Source organism: Prionailurus bengalensis, chromosome D1 (genome assembly GCF_016509475.1).
Source record: "Prionailurus bengalensis isolate Pbe53 chromosome D1, Fcat_Pben_1.1_paternal_pri, whole genome shotgun sequence".
NCBI classification, from domain to species: domain Eukaryota; kingdom Metazoa; phylum Chordata; class Mammalia; order Carnivora; family Felidae; genus Prionailurus; species Prionailurus bengalensis.
In genome coordinates, this window is record NC_057346.1 from 46,862,304 (window position 1) to 46,886,669 (window position 24,366).

General features: G+C 41.5%; 1 protein-coding gene and 1 long non-coding RNA gene across 7 annotated transcripts in view; one reads left to right on the forward strand and one right to left on the reverse strand.

Annotated features, from left to right (window-relative positions):
• CCDC83 (coiled-coil domain containing 83) overlaps nt 1-21,007 on the reverse strand; it is a 67,909-nt gene extending 46,902 nt beyond the window's left edge. For 3 of the 5 annotated variants that reach the window (XM_043580035.1, XM_043580031.1, XM_043580028.1), the window contains exons 1-2: nt 20,977-21,007; nt 7,495-7,582 (exon numbers count right to left, since the gene is read on the reverse strand). The gene's annotated coding sequence lies outside the window, so the exon portion shown is untranslated. Of the gene's footprint in view, nt 1-7,494; nt 7,604-20,976 lie in introns of those variants that run through there. The other 2 variants (XM_043580034.1, XM_043580029.1) reach the window with 2 other exon arrangements.
• On the forward strand, nt 55-20,419 carry LOC122483256. Of its 2 annotated transcripts, XR_006297368.1 has the most exons (7): nt 55-233; nt 2,518-2,578; nt 5,451-5,585; nt 13,783-13,878; nt 15,175-15,234; nt 18,112-18,168; nt 19,385-20,419. It is a non-coding gene; the product is annotated as an uncharacterized LOC122483256 (long non-coding RNA). The 2 variants fall into 2 exon arrangements; XR_006297367.1 differs by lacking the exon at nt 15,175-15,234.
• Nucleotides 21,008-24,366: the final 3,359 nt, after the last annotated feature.

Consider the following 24,366-nt stretch of genomic DNA (forward strand, 5'->3'; position numbering starts at 1 on the left):
AGGGCTTCCCCCCCCCCCCCCCACTCCGCCACGCGCCGCCGCGACCCGCGGGCCGGGCGCGCCACCTGGTGGCCGCACGGGGAGGAGTCCAGGCGAAGGGCACGCACGGACGCCTTCGCAGCCGAGATCGCGTCCTCCCGCCTTCTCCCCGCGTGATTTTGACCGCCACGACTCCCCCTGTTGATTCCATGAAACACACAACTCCCTCCTTGCCTCCCTGGAGTGGCAAACCGGTAAGTGGTGAGTTGTGTGGAGACGTGACAGCCGGCTCTGCTCTGTGACCGTGAGCGGGTCACTTGGGTCTGTGTGTCTGTTTCTTCCGCTGTAAACTGAGTCACAGACCGCTCTGGGTTTCCTAGCAGCTCACGGGTTGGGGAAAGGAGTGTATGCGCGTGGAGGGCTTCTGCCGCACTCTGCCCTTCAGCGACCAAGGCTTGTCTTCTCTCTGCTCTTGTTTTGGGTAAAAGTTCCTTCGGGTTTGGCTCCAGACAGAATTGCAACCCCCTGGATTAAGTGCTTATATGATAATGTCCAGCTCTGAAAGATCCTGAAAGATCTGAAAGATCCTGCCTCTTTTGCTTGTCGCTTTACTTTTTTTGCTCCTAAACCTCGAGAAACCAACGCAGGTTCGTCTTTGCCCCTCCTGATATTTTTGCAGCTCTGTCCTCATTTGAGAAAAGAATATCACCACACACCTACATCCTTTAAGGTTCCCCTTTCCTCTTCTGCATTTTTCCTCATCCTCTGCCTCAAGACAACAATTTCTTACGCCCTGGCACCACCTACTTAGGCCACTAACCTCTGACTCAGTTATTTATCCCTCTGTCCTGGGGAGACGGAAGTGAGGCGCTCCCTGGAACCTCCACTCTTAATTAGTCAGCCTGTTTGGCATTCTTGAATTCGATTTTTAAAAACTAGTTTATCATATGTTTTCTAACTAGTGCTGTGTTATATTAATAACAAATTCAGAACTTCTTAAAAGAAGGGAATTGAAGCAGTTAATACGCATACTAGCTTTTGGCTGAGAGAGTTTTTCTCATCAGTAAAAAGTCATCCAAAAAATAACCAGTTTGAGACAATTTATGTGTTTTACCTCATTTGGACCTTCCTTTATTTCCATCAGTGTTGTGTATTTGTTAAATGCCAGCAGGTTGCTGGGATCTACAAATCTGACAAAGGTTTTTAAGTACTTGATCTTAACTAGAATACCAACAGGTGGGATTATCGGGTAAAAATATTAAATAGAGTGCTGTTGCAGGAGAAAAAGCTACCACCAAAATTTTTGAAGCGTGGGGATTATTTTTGTTAAATGGAAAAACAATTTTGTGATTATTCAGTACGTTGAACTCATTCCCAAATCATTTGCTATAAATCTTAGACCTGCCTCTTCCATGAGAGCCTGGATCCAGGGTCAGAAATGTACTCTTATCCGCTCATTTATCTCCTGGGCAGTTTTTGTTATGGTATTTGCCAGTTAGTGGTCAAACAGTGAAACCAGATAATCATTTGCCAAGTTTCCTCATTTGACTTTGGTTTTCTGTTAGCTCTGCCATGTTGAGTGATGTAGAAATACAGGTAGGAGAGTTTCTGTGATAGAAAGAGCCAGATATGTTGTCTGATTTGGCAAAATGCCAGAGAACCTGTTTGGTGTGCACAGTTGCTAAACATTTTATACTTTTTCAAAAATTTCACCCACTTTTACTGAGGATCGCTACCTCTGCAAACAGACTCTACAGCAATCAACTAAATGCATTCATATTAAATCCCACAATAATTTTTAGACGCCTGAGCTAGTGATTAACATATTGACTTTGTAAACCAGTTAAAACTTTTAGTAAATCAGAAAGTTTACTGAAAATAAGGTTACTTTTCAGAAACAGAAAAACCCTGATAACTTCTTATTCAAAAACTTTGTTCCTGACAAATATGAGATAAATAGGTGTTTTGCCAAAAAAAAAAAAAAAGTCGGGGTGCCTGGGTGGCTCAGTCGGTTAAGCCTCTGACTCTTGGTTTCTGTTCAGGTCATGATGTCACGGTTTCGTGAGTTCGAGCCTCACGTTAGGTTCGGTGCTGAGAGTGTGCAGCCTGTTTGGGGTTCTCTCTTTCTCTCAGTCTCTCTCTGCCCCTCCCCCACTCACGCTGTCTCTGTCTCAATAATAAATAAATAAACTTAAAAAAAAGTCATGAAGTAAAATATTCTCTTGAGAGGAAAGGCTTACATTACCTTTATGCAGACACTGTAACAAACCCATAGAGGGGATTGTGTTGTGATGCAACATCCATTGGCATGTTTCAATATTGTAAAATGGGATTGTTTCCCATCTAATTTATATGGGTCCTAACTTTTTCTTTTAGGCCAGAGACATAGCTCTGCAATCTCTCCTCATCTCTTCATTTCTTCACACCGAGTTTAAGTTGAATGACCAGAACTCTGGCAAAAAGAGGTCACATCTCTTTTTTTCCCCACATACCTCCTCCTCCTTACTAATTTTTTATGATCTCTTCGTTCTCTCTGAGGGAGAGGAGCCCAGAATAGTAAGCAGGAGCCAGCATGCCATCTCCCAGGAGCCTGAGCCAGGTAATATGGACCATGCCTAAGGGCTTTGGTGTCTGATGTCATGAGACCAGTTCAGCTACAGTGAGTTGCTATGCTTTTGGCAGTTTTAAAATATGACTACATAGGTAAATGTACAGATCAATAGAATGTGACAAAAATATCCAGAAATAGATACACAAAAATATATATACATATATTTACATATATTTGACTATATATTTTATTTTATCTATATACATACACACACATATAGGTAGTTGCTTCAGACAGAAGTGGCAAGCTAAATAAACGAGGCAAGGATAGTATTTTCAACAAAGGCTACTGTAACTATTGCATATGTTTGGGAAAAAAATGAGTCTTGACCTGACTATGCACCTTGAAAAAATTAACGCAAAGTGAATCATAGATCTGAACATAAAAGCTAAAACTATAAAACTTCTTGAGTAAAACATAGGAGAAAAATCTTTGTGATCTTGAGTAGGCAAAGATTTCTTTTATAGGACACCAAGAGCATGAATTAAAAAAAAAGAAAATAATAATTTGGACTTCATCAAAATTAAAAACTTCTGCTCTTTAGTCAGTTTGAAGAAGATGAAAAGGCAAGCCACAGTCTGGAGGAAAATATTTCTTTACAAAAATGTTTTAATGTTTACTTTTGAGAGAGAGAGAGAGAGAGAGAGAGAGAGAGACAGAGTGCGAGGGGGGGAGGGGCAGAGAGAGAGGGAGACACAGAATCTGAAGCAGGCTCCAGGCCCTGAGCTGTTAGCACAGAACCCAACGCAGAACTTGAACTCAAGAACCATGAGATCATGACCTGAGCCGAAGTCGGACGCCCAGCTGACTGAGCCACCCAGGTGCCCTGAGGAGGAGAGTAGTTTAATACATAGACCTGACAAAAGGCTGGTATCCGTAATTTATAAACAACTTCTAAAGCTCAATAGTGAGAAAATAACCAGTTACAAATGCCAAAGGATTTGAATAGACACTCCACAAAAGAAGATATATCAGTGATCAATTAGTACATGAAAATATGTTCAACATCATTAGTCATCAGGGAAATGCAAATTAAAACCCCAATGAGATACTGCTACACACCCATTAGAATCGCTAAACTTAAAAAGACTGACAATCCCATGTGTTAGCAAGGGTGGGGAGCAACTAGAACTTTCATATATTCTTGCTGGGAAAATAAGATGGCACAACCATTTTGGAAAGCAATTGAGTGGTCTTTTATAAAGTTAAAACATCTATCTCCAGTATGACCCAGCAACCCCACTCCTAGATATTTATTCAAGAGAAATGAAAATGAATGTTCATAACAGCTTTGTCATAATAATCTAAATCTGGAAACAACCCAGATGTCCATCCACAGGTAACTGCTAAAACAAAACATTTATAGACATACAACAGAAACTACTTAGCAATAAAAAATAAATGAACTATTGATTCATGCAACAAACAACATGATGGATCTCAAAAGAATTTAGCTAAGTGAAAAAGCCAACTGTAAAAAACCATATATGGTGTCACACAAAATTCTAGAAGAGGCTGAAAGCAGATTAGTGGTTGCCTGGCACTAGGAGGGAAGGGTGAAGGGATTGACTGCAAGGAGGCAGAAGGGAACTTTGGGATGAAGGAAATGTTCTGTAGCTTGATGGTGATGGTAGTTACAGGGTAATACATAGTCATGTGTTAAAACTTGCCAAATTGCATATTTAAATTGGTGCATTTTATTGCATATAAATTATACCTTAATAATTAATTTATTTTTAAAAGAATAGCTGTAAATTCTTTGATATTCCTCCCATCAAGAGGTGGAGTCACTTCTTGAATCTAAGTGGTCTTATGACTGCTTCAACCAAGAGAATATAGTAGAAATGACTGTATGTTATTTCCAGGGCTAGGTCATAAAAAGTACAGCTTCTTCTGGGTTCTTTCGGGATACTTGTTCTGAGGGAAGCCAACTGCCATGTAAAGTTCATCTACTTGGAGACAGCCATTCTGGAGAGGCCAAGCGTAGGCTCTGTGGTAATCTATTCCAACGGAGACTACTTTCTAGCCCAAAAAGTGCCCAAGATGTGAGTGAAGCTGTCTTGGATCCTCCCAATCGGCCCATCCACCAGCTGAGTAATGCTGAGTTGTGCCACAGTTGATGCCACAAGGAGCAAGAGGTCGCCAGTTGCTATCCTGCAGAATCTGGGATACGATTGTTTAAAGCTTCTAAGTTTTGATAGTGTATTAGTTATCCATTACCATATAACAAATTACTCCAAAATTTAATGGTTCAGGACAACAGCAATCACTTATTATCTCACAGTGCCTATGGATCAGGAGTTTGGGAGCAAGTTGATTGGGAAGTTCTAAGTTAGGGTATCTCATGAGGTCAGATGTTGGGCAGATTCTGTCCCTGCCTGAAGAAGCTTTCAGTCTAGGGGGAGTGAGGAGTAGACAAGTTAATAGGCAATCACAACACATTCGGCTGATCTGTGGAATAGGGGTAAAAGCCCCTGCAAAGGGAAAACCTAACCCGGTCTTGAGGGTCAGGAAAATATTCCCAATGAGGTCTAAACAGAGACTTGGCAATGAGCAGGCATTAGTCAGTTTGGAGGGTTGGATGTGAAGGGGGCTGGAACAGAGGGATGGCCATGGGCAAAGGCCTAGAGGTAAAGATGAAAATGAGGTGTTTTTTGGAGCTGAGAGAAATTTACAAATGCTTAGAGAAAAGGTTCCCAGAGAAAGGAGAGGAGCTAGCCAGTAGTCACAGGTCCTCTGAACCATCTTTCATGGTGACAAAAGTTCACTCTGGCTACAGTGTGGAGGGGTTGGGAGAGGTCAAGAAGGGGACATGGTCCAGGATGAACTCCACTGATCATACTTCTTTCTTCTGCCTAAGGGCCTCTCACTTAGGTCTAGTTTCTTGTCCAAGACACCGCCTCTGCCTTTTGCAACATTGCAATGATTGGCAAAAAGAATGACCTCATCTCTCTGGCTCAATCTTGCCCAATCTCTGGAACCTTCTATGACTCAGGTGAGATGCTCACCCCCACACCAGGAAGTAGTCTATGAAACTTTGCCTCCAACAAACATATTAAAAGAATTAGAACATAGGGAGCGACACTACCTCACATCTGGAGAATGAGGCAGTATGGATTCTGACTTCCATCTTTTAAGAACTGTGTTTGTATAATTGTTTTTAGTTGATTTTTTTTTTTACTGTGGTAAGAAACACAACATAAGATCTACTCTCTCACAAAATTTTAAGTGTATATTGTTGTTAACCATAGGTGCTGTATTTAGTTGCAGATCTCTCCAATTTATGCATCTGACATAACTGAAACTTTATACCTTTTGAACCGCAATTACCCATTTTCCCTCTCCAAAGCCCTTGGCAACCACCAATCTACTCTCTGCTTCTATGAGTTTGACTATTTTAGATCCCTCATGTAAGTGTATTCATGCAGTATTTATCCTTCTGTGTCTGACTTATTTCACTTAGCATAATGTCCTGCAGGCTATTGTTGCAAGTGGCAGGATTTTTTTCTTTTTCTAAAGCTAAATAATATTCCATTGTATGAATATACCATGTTTTCTTTTTTTTAATTTAATTTAATTTTTTTAATATTTATTTATTATCATTAAAAAAAAATTTTTTTAATGTTTATTTATTTTTGAGACAGAGAGAGACAGAGCATGAATGGGGGAGGGTCAGAGAGAGGGAGACACAGAATGTGAAACAGGCTCCAGGCTCTGAGCTGTCAGCACAGAGCCCGACGCGGGGCTCGAACTCACGGACCGCGAGATCATGACCTGAGCCGAAGTCGGGCGCTTAACTGACTGAGCCACCCAGGCACCCGTATACCATGTTTTCTTTCTCTATTCATCCATTAAGGGACATTTAGGTTGTTTCAATATTTTGGTTATTATGGATGATGCTGCAGTGAACATGGGAATGTAGATAACCTCTTTGACATCCTGATTTCAATTCTTTTGGGTAAATATTCCAAAATGGGATTGCTAGATCATGTGGTAGTTCTATTTTTAATCTTTTGAAGAACCTCCATACTGTTTTCCAAAATTTGAACATGCAATTCAATAGCTTCTCTGTCTGTTAGAAACAATGATTTAGAATAGACTGTGGGGGCACCTGGGTGGCTCAGTCAGTTAAGTGTCTCACTTTTTATTTTGGCTCATATCATGATCACATCAGGCTCTGCACTGACATCATGGAGCCTGCTTGGGATCCTCTCTCTCTCTCGCTCTTGCTCTCACTCTCTTTCTCTCTTTCTCTCTCTGCCCCTATCTCTGTGCCTCTCTCACACTCTCTCAAAATACATAAACAAACATTAAAAAAAAAAGAGAGAGAGAATAGACTGTGGGAAAATGTGCCATATAAAAATATCACCAGAAAAAGAGTTTGATACAGATAGTATGTGTTAAAAACCTAAATAATAGTTTTCTTAAAGTTCTCAAAACTTTTGACTTAACAGACTGGATCATACCAGGAATAGAAAATATATAACATTGGATAATATCAGTATTAATCTTTCCAAATAAATGTATAAGTTTAATGCAGATCTATAAAAAAAATGTTTGCACTACTGTGTATCAGTATTAGCAAATCCAAGATGGTGTGCTATATTTTTAAATAAAAAGGGGCACCTGGGTGGCTCAGTTGGTTGAGCATCTGACTTTGGCTCAGATCATGATCTTGCAGTTCATGAGTTCGAGCCCCATGTTGGGCTCTGTGCTGACAGCTCAGAGCCTGGAGCCTGCTTCAGATTCTGTGTCCCCCTCTCTCTCTGCCCCACCCCTGCTTGTGGTCTGTCTTTCTCTGTCTTTCAAAAATGAATGAACATTAAAAAAATTTAAAAAAATAATGAGGTTTTGGGTTACTCTCTATGTTACATATGGTGTTGAGGAAATACTAAATATTTTACCTTTTATTCAGCACACTGGCTGAGAACATCATTGCAAAAGACCACATTATATGCTTCCATTTAAATGATATGTCCAGAGAAAGCAAATCTGCAGAGACAGAAATTGAGAGACTTCAGTTGGGGCTTTACCACAGTAGGGTCACCAGCAGGGGGACCACTTGGAAAGAGAGTTGTTCAAATGAGGGATGAGGAGCTGAACAGAGGGCTGCAGAGAGAATAACCTTTGGTCCCTGGAATCGAAAGACTCTACTACTGAATGCACCTGACTTTGGGAATTGCACATTGTGAAGTCTGGTGAGACTAAGAGTCATAGGATACAGAACCATGTTTTGTTGATTCTTATTTTAAACATGAAATTTGGACTAGGACAGTCTAGAGTTTTTCTGAAGCTGCTGACCAGCTGTGAACTTGGATAATGACCTCCTTTCTGTACTTTAATTTCCTCGTCTGTAAATGGAGATAATATTTCATACCTCTCAGGGCTGTTCTGAAGATTAAACACCTAGTGCAATTCTTGGCCTATAGTAGGTTCTCAATGGATATTAGTTCTCCCTCATACTCCTTCTGAAATGTTATTTTAGAGAGAATTCCAGAAAACAGGAAAACGTGGAGCTCTTCTGGGTCACATTTCCCATGTGGTTGGAGAGGGCTTGCTCCACGCAATTTGCAGCTATATCTGGTGGGACCCAAATATGCATCTCTAACCCAGCTCCAAACCTGTGTACCCAGCTGCCTACTCAGCATCAATTAGATGTCTCACAGGCACATCATGCCCCAAACACATTATCTCTTACCCCTCCAACTTGCTGATCCTCAAAGCTATGATCCATATTGAGTAAATAGCGTCAGCATTCACCTAGCTGTTCAAGCCTGAAGACTTGACTCTTTCCTTTTCCTCAAATCCCAAATGAAACGAGTGTTCAAGTTCTGACAGTCTATCTAGTGATTTGGTACATTGAACCTATTCATTAATTTTCATCCAAAAATATTTGTTGAGCAGTTACTATGGACTAGGCATCATGTCAGGCTCTGTCTTCACTGCTTCCTCCCTAGTACTGATCACAGTCTTCTTCTGACTTGACTGAAGAAATAGCTTCCCTGTTAGTTGCCCTGAATCAGCTTCTTACCTCTTTGAATCTTTTCTCCACATGCTACCAGAGATTCGTTCCTTTGGCTTAAGACTTTAAATGGCTTCCCACCTGGCACAGCCGGTAAGACTTTCTAAGATCCAGGCCCACTAGGCATAAGTCTAGTTCTCTGATATATGCTCCAGTCATTGGTGGGGTTCCCCCCAAAACAAATCCCGAGACTAGGATTTGAGTGCAAGTGGTTTATGTGGGGGGTAATCTCAGGAAGCTGTGGTAGGAAGATAGAGGAATGAGGAAGGAAGAAAAAGAAGGCTATTCAGAGTGCCTTAATGAATGGATTCATGGGAGGTGGGTGACTGGGGCTCAGTCTCACTGGGAAACTCTGGGAGACAGTATACACCATAGCCTGAATTGTGTTCCCCCAAATCCATATGTGGAAGCCTTCATCCTCAATATGCCTATATTTGGAGATAGGGACAATAAGGAGATAATTAAAAATTAAGGAGGGCCTATAATGAGATCATAAGGGTGGGGCCTTGATGCAGTAGCATTAGCATATTTCTAAGAAGTAACACTAGGGAGCTCCCCTGAGGTCTTTCTTTCTCTTGGTGAGAGAGCACACAAAGAAGAGGTCACGTGAACACACAGTGATAAAGTGGTCATCCACAAGCCAGGAAGAGAGGTTTCACCAGAAACCACCCATGCTGGCACCCTGATCTCAGCCATCCAGCCTCCAGAACTGTGAGAAAATACATTTCCGTTGTTAAAGCCACGCAGTCTATGGCATTTTGTTATGGCAGCCCAGGCTTAGATAGTATAGAACACCCAGAGGGTGAGGGAGCTGTGTAGTTAACTCTCAAGTCTTATTCACCATGGGTTGAGGACTGCTCCTGAGGGCACTGATTCCTTGCAACTGACGGCCTGCACCATACTAGGGCCGAGCATGCTCCTGCCTGCTGTGGGCCAGAGAAGCCTTACTCAGCTTGAGAGTCTCTTGCAGGAAGAAGCCTTTGGCTTGCCTGGTGAGTGCTGAGGGGATGTGAGCAGGGCAGTAGTGGCCTCCACAGCCCCCAGTTTACTTTCCATCCGTAGCTCTGCTTATCCTTATAATGACTCATTCAGCCAATGTGTTAGCTCTGTAAGGCTATAGACAGTATCTCTCTGCTTCACAAATGTATTGCCAATGCCTAGCACAGAGCCTGACAAGTAATAGTTGCTCAAGAGATATTTAATGAATGTTTGGATAAATAAATAAATGATGATCCTTTTCAGAAAGTAACCCAGGGGGCACCTGGGTGGCTCAGTCAGTTAAGTGTCCGGCTCTTGGTTTTGGCTCAGGTCATGATCTCATGGTTCGTGAGTTCAAGCCCCGTGTCGGGCTCTGCACTGGCAGTGTGGAGCCTGCTTGGGATTCTTTCTCCTTCTCTTTCTTCCCCTCCCCTGCTCTCTGTCTCTCTCAAAAGAAAATAAACTTAAAAAAAATCTTAAAAAAAACCAAACCAGAAAGTAAGTAAGTCATGTCATGCTCTGTATCTGACAAATAAATTACACACGGAGCATAAAACCTCTAAGTTATTGTGACACCTAAATCTCTATATTCACATAAATTACTGAACTCTCTTTACAGTAGCTGATTAAAAGCTTTACTATGCTTTTTAAATAAAGCTTAAGGTGTAAATTTTTATCCTTTTGCAACAAATCCTAACACCTTTTTTCTAGACCCAGGCCATTCCACATGTTGTGCTGGGTTTGGAAAGGATAAAACACACACAGCCCACCCTGCACAACAACAACCGGGCTCAGCCACATGACTCTCTGGAAATGGCTCCCAGCTGCCCACAGTTTGAACATAAATAAGGTGGAGCACACGAAGTTGAAGGCAGCATTACGGAACTCAGACCTACTCCTGTGAGCACTGGGAAGTGTGGAAGGTGCCCTGCCATAAAAGCAAGACTTCAGAAAGATTAATGAACAGTGATGCCTACGTGGGAGTGGAATGGGGAGAGACTGGAGGCTGGGACACAAGATAGGAACAAAGAGCACTGAGACAACATGGCTGAACAGAAACTTGTGAGCTGTGTGACACTTTCTTATGGGGCCAGTAGCCTGGTTGGAGACAGAGGAATCACAGCAGTGAATGAATCAAAGTATATACAGTATGCAAATACAGTTTAGGTTTTAATCGAACTCCCTTACAAGGCCTCTTCTGTTAATCTTTGAAGTTATTTCCTAAGACACCAAAGGGGTATTTGTTAAAAAAAAAAAGTTATAAGTCATCACAAAGGTTCCCTGTAAATAATCAAGAATGCAAGTTTTCACAACTGTGTAACTTGAAAAGGGAGGTGAAATGGCACTGATTTTTGTGTGTCCATGGAATGATGCCTGAATGTTATGTGCATACAGCACATGACTTTCTCTGAAACTAAGAAATTGTTTCCCTTAAAACTTTGCTTAAGTTTAAGCAAATATTTAAATATTCCTTTTCGGGGCACCTGGGTGGCGCAGTCGGTTAGGCGTCCGACTTCAGCCAGGTCACGATCTCACGGTCCTTGAGTTCGAGCCCCGCGTCAGGCTCTGGGCTGATGGCTCGGAGCCTGGAGCCTGTTTCCAATTCTGTGTCTCCCTCTCTCTCTGCCCCTCCCCCGTTCATGCTCTGTCTCTCTCTGTCCCCAAAATAAATAAAAACCGTTGAAAAAAAATATATAAATGTCTGCCCAAGAGAATTAAAAAAAAAAAAATATTCCTTTTCACATGTTCTGCATCTTGACTGTAGTGGTGATTACATGATGATATTCATGTATCAAAACTTCTCAAGCTCTATATTTAAAATTGATGACTTTGGGGACACCTGGGTGGGTCAGTCAGTTAAGTGTCTGACTTCAGCTCAGGTGATGATCTCGCAGTTTGTGGGTTCAAGCCTCATGTAGGGCTCTGTGCTGACAGCTCAGAGCCTGGAGCTTGCTTCAGATTCTGAGTTCCCTCTCTCTCTGCCCCTCCCCTGCTCTCTCTCTCTCTCTCTCTCTCAAAAATAAGCATTAAATAAATTAAAAGTAAATAAAGTTAGTGACTTTGTATGTAAATTATGCCTCAATAAAGCTGGTTTTTAAGAATTGAATAAAGGTCAAATCTATCCAGAGATGAATCCAGACAAATAAGAATACATATGTATGATTGTACTTACATAAAACTCTCGAAAATGCAAATGAATCTATTGTGATGGAAAGCAGATCAGTGATTGTTTCATTGAGGATGGGGTTTTATATACCTCATAGTGCTATCTATACATACATATATGGCGCTATGAGGTTGAGAGACTTCCAGTTAAACATAGTTGAGTTTGTCTCTTCCTACTGAAACATGACTAAATAGGAAGAGGTGGGGCGGGGTAGAGTTGGAGGGAGTGTAAATCCACAAAGACTGATAAAATTAGAAAGGAGATGTGAGCAAATTTTGAAAGGTGGAAAATGAGTGGAGGAGCAAAATGTAACTGAGAGCAGAGGAGGCTACTATTGAGAGCCCACAGAGGATGCAGAACTTGAGGTGGTACCAGGTACACCAAAGGTGAGTGAGGTGCAGGGATTGGTTTAAGTTTTTATGCAGATATTAAAGCCAAAGCGTCTTCCCTATCCCTTGAAGTCAGGGAAACTGCCCTCCACAGGTGATAGGAAGTATGTTCTCTGGAGACAATGAGCCAGAGAGACCCAGACAGACTCAGGGACACAAGACATATAGGGGTGTGGTGGGGTTGGGTTAATGGCAGGAGACTGAAACATGCTGATTCTGGGAAAATTCAAGTAATAAACAGAGGTACCCTCAGCCTTCTTTCTCAGATCTACTCCCACAAAGACCCTTCTTCCAAAGAGCCATCAGGCATATGTCCCCCCAGGCAGGAAACTGGAGGCTGTTTCTCTAAAGAGAAAACACCTCCACATACTGACATTTGAAGGATCCAGCGTAGGAAAGCACTAAAGGAAATTCTAGCTGACAGCTGTGCTGTAGGCCTAGAAAGCAATTAGCCCAGATGGAGTAGGAAAACTTGAGAGTTTGAGGGGGATATTGCCAGGGGGGAAAAAAAAGTGGAACAAAAAGATTATTTGATATATTTTAGTGTCTGGAAATTAATAACAATAGGTGTTTGACAGGTCCAATCAAGCATTTGAATAGATTCATAGGAAACTGTGCAACTCAAAATAACCAGGTGATTGTTAACTCCTGGAAAAAAAAAGTTGTCCAAGAAAGGAAACATAATTGTGGTAATTACCTTCTTCATCAGTGTATAATATTTGCATGCTTTTTTGTTATATAAGTAGTCAACTGATGATTTATCCCAAAATTTGGACGATGGGGGAGGGAGTAAGTGAGGTCAGAAGTTTTAAGAGAACTAAATTCTTATTGACTAGAACAAGAAATTAGTTTATGTTAAAAGTGTTATTTCAAATTAGTTAGAAAGAAAGTTCTATTTAATAAACAGTGCTGGAATTTCCAAATGCAGTCTATTAAAAACAACATTTGACTCTTGTGTTAATATAAAATACAGATTAAAGTGAATTAATAAACATTAAAAAATAAAGATTCTTCAAATAACCTTGAAGCACAAAAAGCCCTTCTAAGCAAGAGACAAACTGCAAAAGCCTTAAAGGCAAAAGATACACAGATTTGACCTCCAAAGAATAAAAAATTCTGGAATGAGTGACAAGTATCACCACAAATTCAGTTAAAACAGAAACAACAAACCTGGAGGAAAATACATGCAACATATTTAAGAGATAAAGGGTTAATGCTATCTATCTACACATAAAATTTTAAGTTGTTCTGTGTTGTTCTTTTTCAAATATATTTGATCAGTTTTAAAATATCTTGCTTCTTAATTGTACTTTTGATATTCTTATTTCTTTAAATGTATCAAACAAACTTATTTTATATTCTCAATCTGATAATTCTAATAATATCTGCAGTCTTTGCAGTTCTAATTCTGGTATACTTTATTGTTTATGCTAACACTTGCTCATGGCAGCTTGTTTCATGGTGTTTTGATTGTGAGTTCATGTCCATGGAAACCTTACTATGTGTGAACTTTCTGAAAGTTGGTTTTTGTCCCTGGAAGTTTGCTTTTACTAACCTAAATGCCTGAGAGCATTAACTAACCAAGAACCACTCTGAACAATATTTAGGTGTGATGAGGTTTTCTTGTGTTACATAGGCATGTAGATTCTGGTTCCAACCCCGCCCGAGGGTTGAGCTTGCAGTTTGCAATTCTCAAGGAAGACATTTTTCCTCCTGTACTGCCTGCTATCAGGTAAGTGGCTTTCCCTTAAATAGTCTTGCAAATCTGATTATGTCACCTCGCCTACTTAAAAAATTATAGATCCACTTATTTGTTGGGTCTTAGCTTAAGGACTACTTCCTTATGAATGCCTCCTCTGACTGCCTGCCCCCAAACTAGATCAGGTCCCCTTTCATGCTCTTACAGCACCTTGTACTTCTCCCATAGGCATTAATAGCAATTGTAATCAATTATTTGTGCAACTGTATTTCATTGAAATAGTAAATTTCTTCATCACTGAAGAAATTTCGTATCAATCACTTTCACTGCTATATCTTCAACATTAACTTAGGGTCCAGGGCATATTTGTTCAATAAATAAGAAATAAGGGACACCCGAGTGGCTCAGTCAGTTAAACATCTGAGTCTAAATTTCAGCTTAGGTCATTATCTCACAGTCATGGAATTGAGTCCTGCATCAGGCTCCATGCTGTCAGGGTGGAGTCTGCTTGGGATTCTCTCTCTCCCTCTCTCTGCTACTCCCCTGCTCATGCTTGTGCTCTCACTCTCAAAATAAATAAACTTTATAAAAAGCAAATTAACATTTTTGGGAATATTATATAATGGAGGGAATCTAGTTCCAAGCTCTGTCATGTCGTACCCCTTAAATGTCTCTAAGTCTCAGTTGCTCACTTGTAAAATAGCATTAGTAACATTTACCTCATGGAATTGTTGTGAGGGTTACAAATGATATATTTAAAGAGCTACAAAATAGCCCCTGGCAATGACAGATCCTTAATGAGTGGTAGCTTTTATTATTATTTGCCAGCTATGTCTAAGTTCTTGGGAATTGGGCCAACCAGTTTTTTGAGCATACTCATATATAGCCATTTGAAATAGGGAGTAATTTAAAGAGCTTTTAGCCCACAAGGAATCACTGCATCAATATGATAATTAATGCATTATTCCAGAAATTGGATTTTAAAATAATATAGACTTAAACTTGAGAATATTGCTTTAAAAAACAAGTGCACATGGTGGTTTCCTGGGTGCATATATATGTCAAAATTTATTAAGTTGTACACTTTAAATATGTACAGTTCATTATATGTCAGTTATCCCACAATAAGACTATTTTTTCAAAAAAGAAAAAAATTAAGCCATCAATAACAAGTGGAATGAAATACATGTAATAGCTCTATTATTTAGGATGAAGTTTGATTCATTTAATTGTTTTTTTAACCAAAGGATCTGTATCTATTCTTTGGCTTCAATTTGAGGACAATTTAATTGCTTCTCACATAGTTCTTTTTTTTCTTTTTTCATTGAGATTTGCACTACAGTTTGACAAACGTCAATGCCTTCACTGCTGAAACTCCACTCCTCAAATGTAAATATTAGCTGAAAGTTAATCTTGCTTTAACAGTACAAAAGGAAACTTCTCTCCATTTCAGAATTGATAGTTTTAAAAATATTTATATTTATAGTGATGCCCTGAAAAATATGCATAATGTTTATTTATTTTTGAGAGACAGAGTGTGAGTCGGGGAGGGGCAGAGAGACAGAGGGAGACACAGAATCTGAAGCAGGCTTCAGGCTCTGAGCTGTCAGTACAGAGCCTGACGTGGGGCTCGAACTTGGGAATAGCGAAATCATGACCTAGGTCAAAGTCAGACACTTAACCAACTGAACCACTCAGGTGCCCCAATGCCAATTTTTTTTTCAAGCTGGCATCCTTCACAAATATGACTGATGAACTTGGGCCTCTTTTTGAAGAGTGACTACTTAAGTGTACAGTCAGTGAATCATATTCACACATTCAACAGTCTCTATTTCTGCTGCTGTTAGGGCAGCAACAATTGTTGTTTCACTTATTTAACACCCATCTTGTGCACCCTAAGTTGGTGTTAATGGTGTTATTGGAAGACCTGTGGATAAAACCCCAAGGCAGAGATATGAAAGGTGAGCAAGAACAGGTGTGAGTCAGCTGGGAGGTGATGCTTCTGTGAATTTGGTGAACAACTTATGAGATAGAGTGTCTTGGTTTGTTTTTTCCCAAAAGCAGACCCTGAAACAAGAACGTGGAATGCAGGTAGTTTATTTAGGAAGTGATCTCAGGAAGCACAAGTGAGGGAGTGGGGAAGGTGGATAGAAAGAGAGAAATGCCAACAAAGGGTGATGAATAAGTGAGTTACTGCTGTGTGAAACTGGGGCACAATCTTACTGGGGACCCTCTGAGGAGTCATTTGAACAAGCTTCAAAATTATTCCATCGAGGGGCACCTGGGTGGCTCAGACAGTTAAGCGTCAGATTCTTGATTTCAGCTCAGGTCATGATCTCATGGTTCATGAGAGTGAGCCCCATGTCAGGCTCTGCACTGATGGTGGGAGCTTGCTTGGGTTTCTCTCTCTCCCTCTTTCTGCCTACACCCCTCCCCCGCCTCTCAAAATAAATAAACTTAAAAAAATGATCCCACCAAGTGATAGGGAACCTGGAGTGTTTATCTGCAGATTCATGTCTTCATTGTTTGAAGGGTGCCCTGGAAAATGGGGACATTAATTACACACACACACACACACACACACACACACACACACGGAGTAAGCAAGCTCTTGTTGGCTAAAGAAAGTCCTCAGAGACACCAACGATATGCCATCCATATAGAGATAGAAAGCTGGCTGTGTGCATGGAAACTGCCCACTGTAGATGTCAGTGAACTCAGAGGTTGGATGAGGGAGTATGAGCTGGGACTTCAATGTTATCTGCTACATGGAGGGTTTGGGATCTTGATGTGATAGCATATCAACACTAGGTGTTGAGGATGTATACCGACATGGTTAAAGCCATGGGTTTATAAATTCTGAAGGAGAAATTTTCCTTTACTGCTTTTCCAGAGTGAAATAAAATTGAGGAAATGCACAATTTGCTGGTCAATTCAATAGACTTTTCAGTTGTTTTGTACTCTGTAGACTGGTGGTCCAGCAGCATTAGTGTCATCTGGAATCTGTTGAGAATGCAAATTCCCCAGGCTCCACCCCAACCCTATTAAATCAGAACCTCTGGACACGGGACCCAGAAATCTGTGACAAGCCCTGTAGGCGATCCTGATACACACTCAGGTTGGGGAACTTCAGATGGAGACAAAACACTGTACTGAGAGACTTAACTCTTATCCCAATTATGGGGTCATCGACTGGGTGTGGTTTCCAATCTAAGTTGGGTGTGAAAATGGACAAATTATGTGATCTTTATGGGTCTTTTCCAATATGTAAAATGACAAGTTTGGACTATTATACTGGAGTTTCAATTTTTTTTTTTTTTTTGCAGTGGAATACTTTCTTCCAAAGAAATTTTACTTGAAACATCAGTATATGAGACATGAAAACAGAGATCCTTGATTGGGATATTAGCTCAGTATCCGGTCTTCTCATGTTCCCTATGGTGGTTTCCTAAGCATCACTAGGGACCTTTGGGGTTCTAAGAGGTATAGTTTGAGAACCACAGCAACTTGAAGACCCTTCCCGGGCCCTCTATAATATGATCTAAGACATCAGGCCGACTTAACCACAGTTTACCTGATGATGATAGCTCTGAGATAGAGCTGTGATCACAGACCTTGTATTCAAAACCTGGCTGATTGCCTACCATCAGGGTGACCATGAGCAAGTCACGTAGCACCCATGGCATCCTCATTTATGATATGAAGTTAACTCTAATTCTTGTTATATGTGCCATTCAGGGCCGTTGACAGGATCAAATGAAATCACGTATATGAATATACTTTATAAGTTGCTAAGTCCTGTCTAATTGGAAGGGATTTTTGTGGGAGAAATTATCCTTCCAGGTAGTTTTCCTTTGTAACTGGTGCCAAAGATAAGTAGAAACAGAGAGTGTAGATAGTGAAATAGTCTGTAGTTTCTCCTTTATCTTCCAGGGATGCAAATGTAATTTTCCTTTTTAATTAAAACCTGTTTACCAGGAAGTGTCACTTTAAATAAAATGAAGCTTAAGCAGAGACTTGACTTAACCTGTTGACTTACTCTACGAAGCTTGTAAAAATAATGTTTGGGGTAATACTATCTAAAAAGATAATTAGTTTTTTTTTAACAATTTACTGCCCACATACTAATGGGGTGAGCCAATTTTGGAATATGTTGACTTAGTATTTGTAGCTCCTTGCATGTTTAGAACAATTTTAGTGCAACATTACTTCAGATTTATTTGTTTGTTTGTTTATTTATTTATTTATTTATTTATTTATTGTCAGATGGGTGTTTCAGGAGAGATTCATGCATCCACCACAGAAATGCCTGAGATATACCAGGTAGCATGTTTTGTGTCTATATTCTGTCATTGGTGAAGTCTTCAATAATTTCTTGTGGAATTTTTGCAAGATTATCTACTAGTAATGTCAAATATAGTTACTGGGGTTAGAAGGTAGTCATATTTAAGACCTCTTGTGTTCTAAACTCTCAGGGTAGCAGGTCAGGATGATCTCTGAAAACTGTCATTATAAGAAACAGATATCTGCCAATAACTCTGTATGACCACTTTGAAGGCCGCTGTCACATGGACTTACCAACATCTTCTAAGTGTGTCTCACTTTGCATTTCCTTCACATTTTCCCCATTACTTGGATCTTCACCTCACATTGTTGTACACCAGTCAGAACTCCCTTAGAAGGAATCAACGTGGACTGGACAAGGATTTTTTCACAATCACCCCATATTTGGGTGGAGGGGCAGTCAGCAATCTCACACCTTTGAGCTGGCAACTGTGCCTCAGTTGCAAATAGGCCTTTGAACAGAGCAAATAGGCCTTTGTTGAGATCCAGAGGTTACTGAGGAGTCCAGCAGGCAGGAGTGGGGTGGGAGGACACGGAGGCATGGAGAGGAGCAGAGTGTTTCAAGCAGAGAGAGTAGCATGTAGAAAGGCCCAGAAGAGGAGAGCATGGCATGTTCTGAGGACTGAAGAAAGTCCACAATGGCCAAACTGTAGGGAGTCACTTGGGTAGTGAGATGAGCCTGTGCCAGGTCAAGGAAGATCTTGTCTGCATGGGCCTCATCTTCCTCATTCATCAGTAGGACTGGTATAGAGAAATGCTTCTCAAACTGCCTTTGGGAAACAAGGGGGTTCTACCTAGGAGCCTCAGAGGGCCTTGGAGTGTAGGGGGTGGAAGGGAATGGCTCTGGTCCTCAGTTTCTCTTCAGTAAGAGTAGATTCACTAATATCCAGTTCAAGTGTTGAGTGTCCAACAGTGTTAGGAAATAGAGTTCCATGATTTAAAAATGATTGAAAACTACCAAGTCCCCTCCAGCTCTGGCACCTGTGCTGTGCCCCCTGAGAGAATGCTATCTGGGTTCCTAGGAGTGTGGACATATTGCCTCTAGAGGAGTGGCCCATTCTTTACTGAAAATATAGGATTATGGTGTGGGCAAAAGTTCTGGGACTTCCTGTTCATTTTTTTTTACAGAACTTTCAAAAACAGTCCCTGAAATTTCCACTTTCCCAGCTTGACTGATGTCTCTTTATGTCAGCAGGACAGAGGAACCTTCCAGCAAGCCTTTTATCTGGCTTCACAAGGAGCAAGTGCGTTGTAATGCTGAGTCCCCCTCAGACTACACCCACACAGCTATAAAGACACATCTACCTACACGGGAAAGAATGTGAGCCTGAGAATGAGGACCAACCTCTCCTAAAATGAGACTCACTCCCTGTCTTACTCATAAGTGGCACCGTAAGTACTGGTTGAATCGTCTGCTTTCTTTTTCTTCCAAACTCTTATTCTCTAGACTTTGGTGCTCCAGAGCAGCATAACTCATTTTAGCTTGTCATTCACCCTCACCTGAGTCCCCTGGACTTGGCTTCTTGCCTCCTTGACCTGTAGATATTGCCTTTGAGTCCAGGCTGAGGCTCTGAAACTCATCTTTTGCTCACACATCTATGGAATCAGTATGCTATCCCTGCCTGGCCAGATTGGGGTCCCAGCTCCTCTGATGCAGAGCAGCCTGGCCATCTGCTCATACCCTGAGAGACCATGGTCACAATTTAAGGAATCAGTTTGGATATTCCCTGAGAGCTCCTGCCATTCCTGTCCCATCCCAGATAGAGCCACCAGAAGCCGTCCACCAGGAGACTCAGGCCTCCTCATTCAGTCAATCGTGACTGAGCAGTGCTTCTCGAAGTTTAACATGCAGACAGATCACCTGGGGATCAGGTTATATTCTGATATTTGGGTCTGGGGTGGGGTGGGATCCTGCATCTCTTAAGAAGTTCCCAAATCATGTTAATGGTTCATGAACTTCACTTTGAGTAGTAACATGAGACTGTGTAGACTACCAACTTCAACTTCACCTGGAGATAGGGTCTGTAATGCAGTTTTTTCCCCATTTATTAGCAAACATGTATTAAACGCTTTCTCTGTCTTCATGGTCATTGCTGCACTGATAAGATCCCTTCTTTGCTTTCAAGGAACTGACAAACTAATAGTTTAGAAGCCTATATGTTTGAGGGGCACTTGGGTGACTCAGTCAGTTGAGCGTCTGACTTTGGCTCAGGTCCTCACAGTTTGTGGGTTTGAGCCCCGTGTTGGGCCCTGTGCTGACAGCTCAGAGCCTGGAGCCTTCTTTGGATTTTGTGTCTCGCTCTCTCTCTGCTCTTCCCCCGCTCATGCTCTGTCTCTCTCTTCTTCAAAAATAAATAAAACATTAAAAAAATTTTTTTAAGCCTATATATTTGGGACCTATATACTTTATAAAGCTTAATTCTCACAACATCCCTATTGGATTAGTATTATTTCTGTATTCTACATGAGGAAACTGAGCCTTAAAGAAGTTAAGAAGCTTGTCAAAGTTGTGCTGATGGGAAATGACAGCCCGGATTCCAGCTCACATCTATGGCTCTGAGCCTTCATACTTTCTGGGATATCTCAAGCATCTCTTCCTTAATGCTCTTATGTTGCCAGAATCCATACAGTTGGGCCTCTGCTTCAGTTTCCTTGCCTAACACTTTAGTTTCTGGCATTCTGGCTTACTTAAGCTGAGCCCTGCTCCAGCCCCTTCCCGCCCCTCCCTCCTTCCCCCTCCAGCTTGGCTAGTGATCCTGTATCCAGCTCTTTCCAGTCCCTCCTTACCTGTCCATCTCCTAGTTGGGATTCTGCTACAGATAGTCCAGTTGCCTGGAAACAAAACATCATTCCATGTTGCAAAATAGCTTCTAGGAACTAGAATGTTTCCTTTCCTCTATAACTCACCCCTCATGATTCTTTGAAGTTTCACACCAGGCATCAGGCACTTCCTAAAGTAAATAAGCTACATAATAGGCACAGTGGAGAAAGAAGGAAGTGGCACTAATTTATGCAAACTTCATTCTCCACCTCTTAAGCCCAGGGCGATATTCCTAATGGGCCAGGCATCCTTTCCCTAGGGATGGATGTGGCAGCTAGTAGAGCTCATGATTTGACTCATCCCAAACACAGTCTCTGCTCTGCCAGGCTCTGCTGAGGCTCTGGGGACAGCATAAAGAGTGGGGTAGAGTCTGGGGAGTTGTCTGCATAGGATGGATGTTACATAGATCACAGAAGTCCTGGCCTGTGGTCATAGCTTTGATTTCTCCTAGGGTCCCCCACTCCCTCCCCACCTGCCCTTCTTAGGGCCAACTTTAAGCAAGGAGCTTACTTCTTATTGGCTCATTTACTCCCATGTAATTACCCAGGGCAGGGGGAAGGGAAGTATTTGCTATTGCTTCAACTGTTTCATCTTACTTAGAGTGGCAGAATTTAGCAAGAATTAGGAATTGAAATGTGTCATTGACAGTTTTCACTGACCAAAGCAACATTTTCACTGTTACTCAATGTAATCCATTCTACCCCAAGACACTATGACTTTAGGTGAAAAATCTCTACCAGAATTTTGTAAACCATTCCATGCTCAGACTGACACTTTTGATGATCATAAACCAGACTTTAGGCAATCTTCTGTAGGCACTATATCATTTTAAGTGACATCTGTTACTTGTTCAAGTATTCCTTCCCTCCACCCGCATACCCAGCAGATGGCAATTCCTGCCCGACCCAAGCTCAAGTTTGTCATGGACCTTCTGACCCTCTGACTGCGTGTAGCTGGGTCCTCTTCCCAACACTGTGAGACAACTCTAACCACACCTCAGGCACCATCTCTGTAAGTCATCCAAACTCCATCTGCCCTTGCCCCCAGTCATACAAAATGTAAACATGTTCACGGTCAACAGTGTGGTGGCTTGCGGTTTCCTTTAATTCAAAGTTCAAATCCCCCTCAGGGTTTACCATGGTTTCTGTGCAAGTCCCAGAGTCCTTTTTTGTTTACTCTGAGTATTCAGATGGCAGACAGAGAGCTTCAGCCTAACTAACCACAGCATCCTGTAGTCAGCATGAAGAGTTTACATGCATCTTGAAAACTTTTGAGTGTTATTTGATCTAGTGCCCTAAGAAGTAATCCAAAGTAAAATCTCAAACCTTTGCATCAATATTTTCCTTTGGGGACTCCAAAAGAAATTTTGTGATCAAATGCCATCATTTTTTACCTATGATGTTGACTGTGTAATTATTGGCAATGTTCAGGCATTCTTTGTTGCAAATTCTTTTGAAACCACTGGCAAATGCTTAGTAGCATTGATAATATTGACCAACGATTAGTTTGGAAATTTAATAAAAAGAAAAAATAAAATTTTAATGTTCTAAAACCTGACTTAAGTGTATTTTTACCTTCTCTAAAATCTGCATGCCATTTCTTGTCAGAAAATTTTAAATGATCTTAGATTAGGATATGTCTGATTAAAAAATATACATGCTGACAGCTTATAGCCTATTTTCTTATTGGTGAATACCAGCAGACAACATGTGCTTGGAATTCTACTTAAGGTTACTGCCACAATTTGGAGTATACTCTAGGACACTAAATATTTTCTGATCATTTAGCAGTTATTCAGTCATTCGACTAACATATATCTAGTGCTTACTATGTGCCAAAAATTGTTCTGGATTTTAGGCCTTCAAATGTTGAAGAGGAGGGGTGCCTGGGTGGCTCAGTCAGTTAGGTATCTGCCTCTTGATTTTGGCTCAAGTCGTGATCTCACAGTCGTGAGACTGAGCTCTGAATAGGCTCCTCACTGGGCTTTGAGCCTGCTAGGGATTCTTTCTCTCTTTCTCTGCCCCTCCCCTACTTGTGCTCAGGCATGTGTGTGTGCACAAGCACATGCACACTCTCTCTCTTTCTCTCTCTCTCAAACTAAATAAACTTTAAAAAGTGATGAAGAAGATAGACAACATTTCCACCTGCATGGAGCTTAAATGTTTGTTAATTGAATAAGTAAAGGAATGAATGTGGGTGGAGCGAGGGAGGATGCTGGGGTTAGACTGGATGGCGAGCAGAGCACCCAGCCAGCAATCCCTGATAGTTCTCGAGGGCTTAGAGCCAGAAGGAAGTCAGTTGCAGGTCTGGACCAGCTTAGTGACCCTGCCCAATCTCGCTGTACTTATAGATCCTGTAAGAAGACCTGCCCTACATTCAAGTGCTTGGGAAGTTAGCGCCTCTTTCACCTCTGTCCTCCCTTCTCCACCCACTTGCTCCTTAATGTTGGCTCTGGTTATAGCCTTCTTCCCTTTTGGCTGGTTGCCCCTCTCTGCCTGGTTCCTTTGGATTGATGCTTTGGGGCCTGGGTGTTGGTTCTGCTCCTTGCCATCCTTCCTACTTTCTCTCCCTAGATTCCTTCTTACCTCTACATCCCAAGCTATGGGCCAGCTCTACCTCAATCTGAGCCTAGCTCTAGTTTCTAGGTTGGAGCCTTAGACACCCACTGACCAACTGACAAGTTGGATCTCAGGGATTGGGGCATAGCAGCAGCAATTTTCACATAGGGGTATTGCTCAGAACCAGGCAGGCCAACGAGGTTGGGGGTGCAGAATTTATCTAGTTTGGATCAGGACCACAATTGGGAAGAAGAGACTGGCAGGAGAAGGTGAAGAAGTCAGGGATTCAGGGTGGGCTCTCTGTGTGGCAGAGTAACTAAAGTGCAAAGCAAAGAGTTTAGGTAAGTTCCAGTCTTACAGAAAGGCAAGCATGTCCCTAATAAAGGGTTAAGGACAAGCCTAATTTGGTGGACACATGGGTGCACACCAAACCCGGGCTATCTTAGTGCTAATTCCAGACTCTGTAACTGGGGGGGAGGGATGTGGGGGGGGGGCTCAAAAGGAAACCATTGATCTGGCAGTCTGATTAGGGCTGAGACTCATAGAGAATACAAGTTCAAAGAGCAGACTTTGAGAGGAGACAGAAGAGGGTGTGAATCTCAACTCTGCTATTTACTAACCATGACATTGGGCACATCGCTTCACCTCCAGTCCCTGGTTTCCTTACTTGTAAAATGAGAATGGTAACACCTACCTCACATGGATGTGGTGAGGATTAAATGATGAATTTGGGGTGACAGTGAGACTTGTTCAAAAAGAAGACGAGTCTTTGAACAGTGGGCTCTCTCCATGAGGCCC